Source organism: Pelobates fuscus, chromosome 10, assembly GCF_036172605.1.
Source record: "Pelobates fuscus isolate aPelFus1 chromosome 10, aPelFus1.pri, whole genome shotgun sequence".
Taxonomy (NCBI): Eukaryota; Metazoa; Chordata; class Amphibia; order Anura; family Pelobatidae; genus Pelobates; species Pelobates fuscus.
Window position 1 is genome coordinate 137,036,088 of NC_086326.1, and position 14,236 is coordinate 137,050,323.

General features: G+C 40.2%; 1 protein-coding gene across 4 annotated transcripts in view; it reads right to left on the reverse strand.

The window, feature by feature from the left end:
• GRID1 (glutamate ionotropic receptor delta type subunit 1) overlaps nt 1-14,236 on the reverse strand; it is a 927,065-nt gene that overhangs the window by 295,380 nt on the left and 617,449 nt on the right. The window lies entirely within an intron of this gene.

The window sequence follows — 14,236 nt, forward strand, 5'->3', positions numbered from 1 at the left end:
GTCAACACAATATTAGACTCTGAATAAATTCAAGAATTATGGTAACAGACAAAACTGCTTTATCGATATGTTGCTCAACAGACAAAAATGATTTGGTTTTGTTTAAGCTGCGCTGTTTAAAATCTCAGTAAACATCACACTATTTAAATAGCATCCTAAATATCTACACTAAGAACCAACACTCATACACAAATGATGAATGAATAAGACAAACAAGACAAATACTACTTTGAAACATAGCTGGAATGTCAATGTACGATCGTGAACATATTTTGTTACTTTGTTTACATACATCGTTAGCAGTGGTTTCTTCTTGGTTTTCATATGAATTTCTGGTTCTCCATTTAAATTTTCTAAAAGTAACCCTGCAGTTGTTAGATTGACTTTGGCATGTTCTATAAAAAGAGACATGATACTATTGAAATTGCCTTAAGGTTCCTTACAGGAGAGTGTGAAATAGGGGTAAAAAAACAACAGGCTTTACGAACAGCTTCTGGATTAGATCTCAATAGACGTCTTTTTTGCAGATTGTTGATAAGACATTTTAACACGAGGTGCAAGAAATCCGAAAGAGTAAAACAGTCATTATAAACAAAGTACTGCAGGTCTACTGCAGGTTAACCAACAAAAACACAGCTCAGAAAGCCTGACCACCAGCTTAAGTGACAGTTCAATGGAACCTGGCACCGTTTTATATTATATTGCTAGGACGGATCTAAGCTCAACATTCGCTACGGTACAATAGTTTTCTCTATGACGATTTTGCTTTAGTTTCACTTTTCTGTATGCCAGGTTCATATAAAAAAACTATGTATGCACAAATTCAGTGCTAAAGGGTTATTTATCAGGGTAAAAAAGCTAAATAATATTTCTAGGGGTCTGCTGCTGTGCCCTTTTTGATGATGTCATCACTAGGGCCTGTCTAATGCATAGTGTGCAGAATATTTTTTTCTGGGACTTGTGATGCCATGTTGATGGCAAATACCAATTCCACTAGCCGCATATGGCTAACACACACCATGCTTCACTGACCCCTTCAAAATATGGTTCATTGATCCATTTACATACCAGTTTATAGAGAGTGTTAGTTTGTTTATAACATTCTTTAAAAAACAATCTATATTTTTAAAATGACGTACATGCAAAATGTACTGTTTGCATATTAACAAAAAGAACAACTTAAAAACCTAGTTAACCAATGTATGCACTATATTAAGGAAAAAGGATATGCCATGGCAAAAAGTAGGTCTTGACATAAAAGTTAAGCAGTAATGAATTGACCTAGAAACCCATATGAAGCATAATACACTTTGAAGCAGGACATGTTGGTTAATATGCTGCTTATGGTTATTGATATGTAATACTGCTTATCAAAAATACTTCCTAAAAATAATTACTGTTTATGAGTTTTTAAACATATAGTTAGTACAGATGCTCGGCATTCAGTTAGTACAGAAGAATGGTTAAAATACTGTATAATATACTAGCGGTTCCTAACAGAGTCCTCAGGGAAAACCAACATACGTAATGCTTGAGCAACAGGTAAGGCAATTTCCCTTATGCTTCGATTTTGTTTTGCATTTTGCATTGCATACAGTTTGCAACAATGCTCCAAGATGAATTACCAAATGTATAAAATAATATATAAAAGATCCACATGCTAAGTTGTTCTCAAACAGCTTGTCAGCTTGTAATTTTTGCCTTTCAGTTCTGCCCACCAGCAATAATCATGATAGCCAGAGCTTAGAGGACCACTATAGTGACAGGAAAACAAACTCGTTTTCCTGGCACTATAGTGCCTTGAGGGTGCCCCCACCCTCAGGGTCCCACTCCCGCCAGGCTGAAGGGGGAGGAAGGGGGTTAAACACTCCTCTCCTCCTCCTTCGGTCGTCATCAGCTGAATGCGCACGCGCGGCAAGAGCCCCGAGCGCTTTCAGCCAGTCCATAGGAAAGCATTCTCAATGCTTTCCTATGGACGTTGGCATCTTCTCACTGTGAAAATCACAGTGAAAAGCGCGGAAGCACCTCTAGCGGCTGTCAATGAGAGAGCCACTAGAGGCTGGATTAACCCATTTGTAAACATAGCAGTTTCTCTGAAGCTGCTATGTTTACAGCAGGCAGGGTTTATCCTAGAGGGACCTGGGTGGCCTATAGTGGCCTATAATGGTCTGGGTGCCTATAGTGGTCCTTTAACGAGAGGGGCGGAAAATAACATGAGGGAGCTTAGCACTGCACACCCCGTTGATCAACCGCTAACTATAGAGTGCCTGGGAACTTTGCACCCACCCAGGAGCGGCCTTGCATTTAGAAGACACTCGGTGGCTGCGTAATGCTTATCAGTAACTAAAAAATAGATCTATCAACTATTTGGGTTAAATTTTATTCTGTATTACCCACATAAAAAAGCTTGCATTTCCTTTCAAACTTATACCAATATATGCTTTTTAGAAACTTCAATAAAGATTACGGCATGGATAAAAAGTTACCATGGGGAAAAAAAAAGTGACAAGTAATGGGAAAACTATAGCTGGCTAATGTTTTATAATGCTACTAATGGACAACTCTGACAATTATGGCAACCATGTCAAGGTGACAAGGGTCAATAATAATTTTAAAAAATGTGCAATTTGATATGAATGCAGGGTAGATAGGTTACATAGAGAAACACAAAGGAGAATGTCAGAAACATAATCATAACTGCAGTAAGACAAAATAATTGTATGCTTTGTAGATATGTAATTAGACTTGATTGTTAAAGACAACTAAATGCAATGAGGTTAGAAAGTCAAGTGGAATCAGTAGCAGATTTTCATATAATAAGGATCTTTAAGTTGTATAAATGTCTGTATAACATTACTGGATCAGCATTGTTTGGACTTTGATTGTTATTACTTTATGTCAAAAATTGTGACTTTTTGCAAAGTCATAAGGCCACTGCTCCACATCATATACAGTATGTACGAGAACATGAAATTAGTCTCCGGGAGACAACAGCGTTCATAATGACAATTAATAACAGGCTCCTATTAAAAAAGAACATTATTTTATTTTAAATTTGGTTTTATTTGTTTAGTGATGGGGTGGAATTTTTGAGGAAACAAAAAAATTCAATAAATAACACTTGCCACAAGATGTAGCTTTTCTTGATATGTTTATGAATGGGGAGCTACTGATTGGTTTAGAGTGTGAGATGACCATTTTAAGCCAATCAGCAATGTCCTTCTTGGTGGCTCTCCCAGGCTTCCATTCTGAAGATTTTAATAAAGTGGATGTGGAGGAGGCAGGGAAGAACGGTGCCTGATTGGAGACTTTGAGGTTAAATCGTTCATATATGGTTCAACTCATCTAGGTAAGGCGGAGCCAGGCACCTCCTGGCACCATAACAACATTATTTTGACGAGTTAATTTGATAAGTTAATTTCCATATCTACAACAGTCAACAAAGGGAGGAAGCAAGTCTTTTCATCATGACAATATCTATATACATAGATTAGTTATACAATGGGTATTTTAGTAATTCAGGTGCGTATTTTTTTATTAAGTACAGGATTCTGTGAGCAACTATGGCAGTCTAATTTATATTGAAAACTAACTGTTGCTTAAGAATGCACGTACTCTTTCTATGTGGGATCCAAAGTAAGATCTCTGGTATGCTACTCAGTGTCCAAACAGACATTCCAAGCCATTGTCATGGTTATTCCACAAACAGTGTGTGTTCACTGTTCCATCTGGTTTTTGCAAGTTTGCCATGGATGGGCTGAGGAGGAAGTAGACCAGTTGCAGTTGCTGAATTCTAATATATTTATGTAAGTTAATAGTCTAAGTTGGAGATCTTAAGTAAGCTGTACATTAAGTAAGCTGTACATTATATGTGCTAACATCCAAATAGATGTACATTGGAAACTGAAAATAGCTGTACCAGACTAGTGACAAAACAATGAAAATCTAGAGTGTTCAGCTCAACACAATAGTAAGCTAAAGCTTACAAGAGCTGGATTCCATATTGATGTATATTGGAAATACCAATTGTTGGGACTAGACCGGAATCCGAGCTATGAGTGTTAGAGAGACAGAGAATGGTCTTGAAGACGCTGAATGCATTCATTTAAAGGACCACTAAAACCCCCACCCCCAGACCACGAAATATCAATGAAGCGGTCCAGGTGCAGTAGTCCTGTCATTTTAACCCAGTGGTCCTCTCATTTGTGGAAACTGTAATGTTTACATGGCCGTGTTAAATGCAAATCTAATGGCTATCTTTCTGACAGCCACTAGAGGCACTTCCTCCTCCAGAACGGAGTGAAACTTGGTCCTGGAATTAAAGGCTGCCGAGAGCAACCTTTTTATTGAAGGAGTGTGGCATTTTGCTATTTCCAAGCCATTTTTACTCTATTAGAAGCACTGATTGGAGAAGATCATGGAAGACATCACCAGGCTGCAGCAGAGGAGTCCAATGGAAATTAGGTTAGTTATACGAATACTAATATTAACTTTAGTTTTTTGAATTACAAAAGGGGGGTGGACCAAGGGGAAGTCAACAGAAGGATATAGACACAGCTCCTCCGGGTCCTCTCCTGTTTCCCTCCCCAGCCGGCGGCCGCATACAACTGCCTGTGGGCCGGTGAGGGAGATCTTTGATCTCCCCACCGGTCTGTCATGGAACACAGTGGGGACAGCGCTCGGATAGAGCGAGTCCATCATGGACCAGCCAGGGAGACCCTGTGACCTCCCCTGCTGGCCTCGGCCCATGGCCATCGAGGCCCACCGGGCATTTGCCCGGTGTACCCGATGGCCAGTCTGGGCCTGACTGGCACACACACACAAATCACATTTAGTAATTAAGAGGTCCAATGAGTTTCCCTACCTTGCTCTGGGAGTGCTGGAGTTGATCATCTCCCTGGTGCCCAGCGTTTGTTGCTGTGATGTGATCACTGTGCTCTTCCTGCACAGGTTCCTTGCGCACCCAGTAGTGATGCTGATGCTGGGATGACATCATATCCCAGCTGCTGGCTCACTTCAGGGTGCGCAAGGGAGCTGTGCAGAAAAAGCACAGCGAGTAATTGGCTCCCTGCCTCCCTCGCCGTCCAGCAGCATTACAGATGGTTCAGGGATACAGGTGGCCCATGGGCCACGGGTTGGACAGGCCTGTTTTATATTATTTAGTGGTTGCTATAGTACTCTTTTCAGATTAATAGGACATGTCCCCTTTATTGTATTTAATTTATTTAGAGTTGAACCAGTTGTATATTGTACTGTTCATAGTTTATACGTACTATACCGTAATTAAAAACTTAAATTGATAGATTGTTGTGCGTAATGCAAATCAGATACCATGTAATCTCTTGGAATACTGTACACACCTTGTATTATTGTTTATATATCGGTGTATACATGTTTATGGACTGAACCAAAGAAAATAATTAAGCAAAAAACAAAAACAAAAGAGAGAATTCGGAAAAGAGGAGGTAATTGGCAAGGAGCAATTGTATTAGCATTTATATAGTATTTCTGTATTATTTGTATTATTTTTATTTTTTTTGCAAACTCAATGAATCTCAATCTCAATGTTAGATGTTCAAATAATTTAACTGCAATATAGGCGGAAAATATGTTAGGAAACCAGCAATAGATATCTTTTTTAGTTTTCAGTGGGATCATAAAGGACCTAATAATAACCTATATAATACAATACACGTGATTGATTGACAGCTTTGCAACAGGGCAAATGTTAGGTTGACAACGTATTGCCTTTATGCTGGTAGCAGAATTATCAATTTAAAGACATCATGCTGCAGCTTTTAAAATAAATGTCTGGACATTTCATAAGCTCATTAACATGTATCAGACTGCAACATATATGGTGTGTCAGTGATGGTAGAAGGCAGATAGTGGTGAGCGCAAAATCTACAAAATGCTGATTAGGGTGTAACAGTACCTTTTTTATAATAACTCGATTCTATTTTTTTTTATATAATATATAGATTGTATGAACGAATGGGACCTTCTAACAACAACTTACCATTTTAGAAAAGCCCCCTTAAATTTCTACCCCAGTAATATTTGATAACTATCACTTAAAGAGGATGAAAGCAGAGGGATCCATGCACCTCTAGCCCCCGATGCTCCCCTGACCATTTTTTGGACCCTGAGACCCACCGGGACTTCATTATAGACATCGCCATTTTCATATTTCTAATTTAGTGGAGCTCACAAAATAGTATCCTCTGCCCATAGATACATGTGCATTTTAAGTCATGCGCATTCCCAGTAGAGTAAAGAGACGTTATCTGCAATATAATGGGCCAACTAGGCATCTGAAGAGGATCAGTGATGCTCTACTCGAGAAAATGACGTAAAACAATAGGGAAGTGATCATGGAATAACAACATTGGAAAAAGCTGTGGAGTTTTCACTAAATCTTCACTTTTTGTGAATATTTGTCAACCTTTTGGTTATACAGTACATAAGGAAAAGTAGTCCCTAACAGAGTGGAAAGAGCTCAGACATGCTACTATAAAAAATAATAATAAAATAAATGAATGTGACATTTGAAAATGTTGTAGTGTTCCTAGCTTAAATAGGAAAGAAACACAATAAAAAATACCTAACTAAATTCATCTATGTAGTGCACTACATATATTCAAATGTAGTTCAATTAATTTTCTAAATTTAGTGTAAAACGCCACCCAATATTTTATGCTGTGTCTGTTCATTTCACTTCTATTTTGCATGTGAATACTTGAAAACTTTGAAATCGAGCCCCCGATGTGGTTTAAATTCCACCTACACCACTTCACATATTTTTTTTTTTAATATTATATTAATATTCATCATTTAAAAAAAAACACATTGGCAGATTCCAAAGACAAATGCCAGAGGCATCTTTGTTCCCCGTTGTCAGACTCTTGCCTCAGATTTCTTAAGTTCCTAATTTCAATCTATTCAACCTGAAAATATATTCCATGCAAAAATGTTAAAAAAAGATACCTATCTAATTGTAATTTATACTTCTACTGCTTGAAATAAACTTTTAAGGAGCTCTTCCAATGAACCCCCGCCTACTTAAAAAATAATATGTTAATTTATATATAAAAAAAGCTAACATTTCTATATTTTAAAGCGTTCATTTTATATATATAAAAAAAAAATAATAATACACTTTTGCCCAAAATTCTATGATTCAATCACAATGGAACTATATAAAAGATACAGAAAATGTAAAATAAAAAGTATGCTATCGGGGTTATTTACAAAGTGAGAATTCACAGTGAAAGTGGTCGAGGTGCTTGGAATAACTCTACATTTAAAGTCTCATTTTAGTGAATAATCCTGTACATATTTCATTTTTAATGATGTGCCTCCTTATTAATATACCTTGAATTAAATGTGAAGACTATATCTATCTTTGTTATTTCTTCTTTTTTTCATCGTACTTTAACAGTGAAACATATGGTGTTTGCAACAAGACACACAATCATCTAAGGGTTATCTATCCCCACAACCCTAATGCTTCCTGTACCTGTTACAGTGAGCAGTGAGATGATATGTATTTGATGGGGTGGGAGAGAGAGGCTGGTATTTCTTATGTATTTATTCAACAACAAAAAATTTATATTTTTTTATTTTCTTTTTCTTCTGGTAAACTTTCTATAATTACTTATACCGACTGACTGTCTGTAATACAAGCAGGGTGGTGGGACAGCACCCCAAAATTGGGCTGCCTTACCAAAAGTGGGACAGTTGTGAGGCATGTAATAATATACAGAATAAACTTTTTATTGGAGCTATATATGTCCATCCAAGGAACTGGATTTAGATTGGAGTTTAAGACATGTTAATACAATTAATTAACTAATTCTGTTTCTTCTGAGTGATGTGGCATTGGAAATAATATGCAGATGTGGAGGTTTTGTGATGCAATTAAGTTAAATGACTGTTTGAGAAGGGGTTAACTCCAATATTCATGGGTTCTATAAATTCCACCTATAGAACAACCCTATCAGTATTCCTGACCCCCACCCCAACTAACTCTCTAAATAAATCATCACTCATGACAACAAACTGGAGGGAAAAAGACGTGACTGGTCACATTTATTGAAATTAACATGGGATCCAGCAAAAAACGTTTAAATGTAATGGCCATAAAATAAATAACTTAACTAACTAAGGTGGCACCGCTGAGGGACTAACTAAGCTCCTTAGCCCCCAAGAGGTTTGGCTTAAGTCAAATCCTTCAGCTGAGCACCCATTGCATCAGCCCAAGCGGAGGCATAAAGGACAGCAAGCAAGTTGCTTGTGGGTGGCCCAGTCAGGCAATTGTCCTAGAAGGGCTAAAGCCCAGTCACCTTACTGCAGTCACTCCTTTCCACCATCCCTGCTACCATGTGGTAAGGTGCACCCTCGTGAGTTAGAGGGTAAAGTAAAAACACTTTATCCCAAAAGGGGACAAGGTCCGCGAGGCCAAATAACCGACAGGCTCCCAAGGGAGGTGCTACATTAACAGCCCAGGACTAATAAGCTGAGTTTGACTAAACAAGTCCATCTGCTGACTCCTACAACCCCCACTAAAGAAGGGGAAATATAAAACTCAGCAATGCCACTGCACAAAGCGGAGACAAACAAATGGAGAACCTCAGGAGAGGGCAGGATACAACAATGAAGACATGAAGCAGAGAGGCCTCATGATGTAAGTGGGAGACATGCAGTAATTATGCATTTATTCCACTCCTCGCCAAGGAGAAGTCCCATTAATTCCACATCAGGCTCACTAGGGGGCCCTACAGTAAAATATTTAGTAATTTAACTTGAAAACGTATTCATGTTTGTTAATGTTCTTAAAGTGGAATCATTTTTCATATGGCTTCCTAGCATACAAAATGGCTGTATCAGGTTCAAATTGTCTAACCCCCTAGCTCTAATCTTTACCCTAACCACGTCTAACATTATCTTTAACCCTGTGAGCATTTAACGACTGCATACACTCACTATACTTTCTATTTCAAACACAATACAGTACATTAAGAAATGTTTACAAACATACAGTTATACATATGCAGTTATCAAATACCAATAAATGTTTTTAAGATTTAAGAACATGTATCAATTGTTTTAGCCATTTATTTTTTGGGTGGAGAGAGGGGACACCTTAAAATTCAGTGCATACGGGAATCTGACATGCAAGTTCTGTCCTACTTTATATTACTTTAGAAACTAGGAATCACATTATTAGCTATTATTTATCCTCATTATAAACATTACATCCTCTAAGGCTGTGCACTCCTTCCTTCTGAATGAGTTAGCTTTTTGTATAAATGTGATATTGTACAATGAAAGTTAATATACTGGTACATAATTAGTAGAGCAGGAACATAAAGTCACTGTATTACCATGGCTTTTCCATTATTATTTTGCAGACATTTTTTTGTAAACTTCAATCACAATAATTATAGAAATAAACAATTATGCAGAGTAGAGATAATATAAAATGTACTATTGAGAAATTTCTCAAGGTATTGAAAGGTCTTCTGAAAGCAAGGACATTAAGGACACTTTCTGTGCACATCAAAGGATAGGCACGCTTTAAATATAATTCACAAAATAGCTATAATTCAAACTCATACAAAATGATTAATATGCACGTTCTTTTAACCCCTTAAGGACACATGATGGAAATATTCCGTCATGATTCCCTTTTATTCCACAAGTTGTGTCCACACAATTTGAAAGCTCAACTTCTTCCTATGTCAATGTATATTTATGCTGAAGGGTTCACATATGTCTAGTACATTAAAGAACAGGCAAAATAACTTCAACATTATATCAATCTAACAATGCATTTAAATGTCACAAATGGCAAGTCGGATATAGTTGTCTGCCTCTTAAACGTCAGCACAAACCTTTATTCAGAAAAAAAAAAATAATTGACAATCATCAAATCAATAGTTGAGAGTATATAGCCTATTGACTCTGTTAATTATGGGTTCATTTGCATTGACTTTTTTGTTCACAATTCAGAAACACAAAATACAATAAACATAAAATAGTAACAAAAAAATAAATCCTCAATTATGAAACAACTTTCATTTTAAATACATACATTTTAAGATTAATGGAGTCTGAACACTTTATACACTTTTAAAATGTATTTTTTTTAGGTAAAGAATATATAAAAATAAATATGTAACCATTAAACTTAAAAATTCATCTGTAAAAATGAATCAAACACAATAATTAGCAAAGTTGTTGGTGCTGCTTTATGGCTCCCACCACTTTGGAGTGAATATGATTGATGGGATTAAGATATAAATTTGTTTAATATAAGTAATTGGTTAGGATTAGCGATGAAGGTAGCAGATGGGAATAGAGGTATTGGCGTTATGGTTAGGGATAAGGGTTAGTGACTTTAGAATCCACTTTAGATGACACTTAACATGTCCAAGTACACCAGTCATGGCCACGCCAAAATGTCAGCTCCCAAGCATCATGGACACCTGAATATGGCCTATTTGAAGAATAACTTACTGTTGTGTTGAGAAACATAATGCTAACTGAGGTGTATTTTTATGGTTACCAATAGAGATGTCCCGAATAGTTTGCTGGCAAAGATAGCTTGTTCGTGTTCGCCACCGATGGCGAACATATGCAATGTTCGGTCCGCCCCCTATTCGTCATCATTGAGTAAACTTTGACCCTGTACCTCACAGTCAGCAGACACATTCCAGCCAATCAGAAGCAGACCCTCCCTCCCAGACCCTCACACCTCCTGGACAGCATCCATTTTAGATTCATTCGGAAGCTGCATTCTCTTTTATCTTTTTTTTTTTTAGACAGAAGTGTGTTATATTTGAGCATGCTAGGCTGAACGTTCGTATATCATGGCTAGTTGCACTGAGGGTATGAGTATATAGCAGTACATTGTTGTTAAAGATGGCTGTCATGTTTAGGGTGTAGCTTGCACATTATCAACTGTGTATTTATATCAGCAGCTCCACCACTAGTTATAAATCAATTGTGAGTCGCCCCATGAGATGAGACTAGTGAATAACATAATACATGAACGGTTAAGGTAAAGGAATGTAAGGAACTACGACAATAAACTCTTTAGGAGGTGAAATAATGACATGTTTAAACGCTTGCTACTTTACGATTAGTTAATGTGCAGAGAGCAGTTCATGTGATCAAAGGCATGGTGTGGAGGATCGGCTGAAGTGGGACATGCTTGGCAGGCTGCTGTTTAGGGCTTGTGCTCATCCGATCCCTTCTGGGCGCCATGTGCAGACCCTGGGAGTCCCTGATACCTGGAACAGCAAAGGCAAGTCTCTGGCTGAGTGCTGGGTTCGCGGCTTGAGGTGGGGGAAGCTTGTTTTGTCGGATGGTTGGATCTGTCCCGGTGGTGCGTCACGTCCGGTGCGGGATTGTGGTGGATTAAGGTGGAGGCGAGTGCTTGACGTGGGGCAGGCTCTGCATTTCTGTTTGTGCCTCCGGTCCCGTCTTCGACGCCTTTTGCGTTGGTGGATTTTAATGTGGACTGCTTCGCTTAACTGTGGTGGAGCTTGTTGGGGCTGTGGTGGAGCTTGTTGGGGCTTCCTGCTTGTTATTTGCTTCCAAAATTGATTAAAGAGTCTGTCCAGCTTAAACTCAATATCCTGCCATGCTTTGCTGGTACCAGGAGGACACGCGGCTGCCACCATATTGGGAGAGTCGCAGATGAGTATGTCAGCCTGGGCGGCTGTTCTCTGTGCGTCCATTAGCTCCAGACAGCCTCTCAGGGGTGGACCGGGATAACCCCCACCGGTATGAGGGGGGGGGGGTAACGGAGCTCCTGCCGGGAAGTAGCTGCTCCTAGGCATCCCAGGATCGGGAGATCGGCTGCCCCTCCCGCCCGGTGAGCACCAGGCCACACTTGCCACGCGGAGGTAAGTAAGACTCTGTCGAGTTGCTGACCGCTATTAAGCATGTCGGGTCGGTCAGGTAGGAGCAACATTGCTGGGTCATCCCCTTCTGGGGTGAAATTCGCTTGTTGATAGCTGCTTAAAGTGAGATATTGAGGGAGCTCACACGAAGTGCGTCTTTCCTCCATGACTGCTAGGCCCCGCCCCCCGGAAGCTGCATTCTTAGTGAGAGGAGGGACAGTGTAGCTGCTGCTGATTTAATAGGGAAATCGATAGCTAGGCTAGTGTTTTCAGTGTCCATTACAGTCCTGAGGGACTCATCTGATCTCTGCTGTAAGGACAGCACCCCAAAAAGCCCTTTTTAGGGCTAGAACATCAGTCTGCTTTTTTTTTTTTTCCTGTGTAATCTAATTGCAGTTGCCTGCCTGCCAGCGTGTGTGTCAGGCTCACAGCGTATACTGTGCCCACTTGCCCAGTGCCACCACTCATAGCTGGTGTCACAATAGCTTGCATTTAAAAAAAAACAAAACTTTTTTGACTGTAATTTAATAGCAGTCAGTTTCCTTCACACGTGTGCGTTTCAGGGCCTGCCAGGGCACAGTGTCACACCAGTGCAACTCATATCTGGTGTAACAGTAATGTACATTTAAAAAAAACAACACTTTTTTGACTGTGAAATAATAGCAGTCAGTTTCCTTCACACGTGTGCGTTTCAGGGCCTGCCAGGGCACAGTGTCACACCAGTGCAACTCATATCTGGTGTAACAGTAATGTACATTTAAAAAAAACAACACTTTTTTGACTGTGAAATAATAGCAGTCAGTTTCCTTCACACGTGTGCGTTTCAGGGCCTGCCAGGGCACAGTTTCACACCAGTGCAACTCATATCTGGTGTAACAGTAGTGTACATTAAAAAAAAAACTAGAAATTTGCCTGTGAAATAATAGCTGTTTCCTTCACACGTGTGCGTTTCAGGGCCTGCCAGGGCACAGTGTCACACCAGTGCAACTCATATCTGGTGTAACAGTAGTGTACATTTAAAAATGTGTGTCAGGCCTACAGTGTCTACTCTGCCAACTTCTGCAAGTACACAGTGCCACTCATATCTGTTGTCACAGTAGCTTGCACGCATAGTAGCACTAATCGAAAAAAAAATGACAGGCAGAGGTAGGCCACCCCGCAGGGGCCGTCGTGGTGCTGTGATTCCCTTTGGCCCTAGAATAATGCCCAGTGTTCAGAGGCCACATACCTTGAACTCGAAAAGTTCTGAGGACATAGTTGACTGACTAACACAGGAACCCAATCTTCTACAGCTTCCGCTAGGAACCTTGACGCACCATCCTCCTCCAGCTTAGCTTCGGGCACCTCTCAAGTTACCACTCACCCTCCTGCCGCCACCACCAACACTAGCACCACAGCAACTTCACTTGATCTGTCAGAGGAGTTATTTACACATCAGTTGGAAGAAATGAGTGATGCACAACCATTATTGCCAGAGGATGTAGATAACAGGGATATGTCTCAGTCAGGCAGCATTACACACACGGACGTATGGTGTGATGATGGCGATGTTGTACCCGCTGCTGCTTCCCTTGCTGAGTTGTCAGATACAAGTGAAGTGGTTGATGATGACGATGCGTCCGTGGATGTCACGTGGGTGCCCGCTAGAAGAGAAGAAGAACGGGGGAAAGTTCAGATGGGGAGACAGAGAGGAGGAGGAGGAGACGAGTTGGAAGCAGGGGGTGGTCGTCGCAAGGAGCTAGTGGCACAGTCAGACAGCATGCATCGGCACCCGGGGTCAGCCAGACAGCAGGCCAATCAACGCATGCTGTTGCCACCACCAGAATGCCGTCATTGCAGAGCTCAGCAGTGTGGCATTTTTTTTTGTGTGTCTGCCTCTGACAACAGCGATGCCATTTGCAACCTGTGCCAAAAAAAACTGAGTCGTGGGAAGTCCAACACCCAGCTAGGTACAACTGCTTTGCGAAGGCACATGATCGCACATCGCAAACACCTATGGGATCAACACATGAGTACAAGCAGCACACAAACTCAAAGCCGCCATGCTCCTCCTGGTCCAGCATCTTCAGCCACGTCAACCACTGCTGTCCTCCTTGCCCCCTCTCAACCATGCGCCACTCCGTCTCTCGCCTTGAGCAGTTCCTGCCCATCTGCCCACAGTCAGGTGTCTGTCAAGGACATGTTTGAGCGTAAGAAGCCAATGTCACAAAGTCACCCCCTTGCCCGGCATCTGACAGCTGGCTTGTCTGAACTCTTAGCCTGCCAGCTTTTACCATACAAGCTGGTGGAGTCTGAGGCATTCCAAAAATTTGTAGCTATTGGGA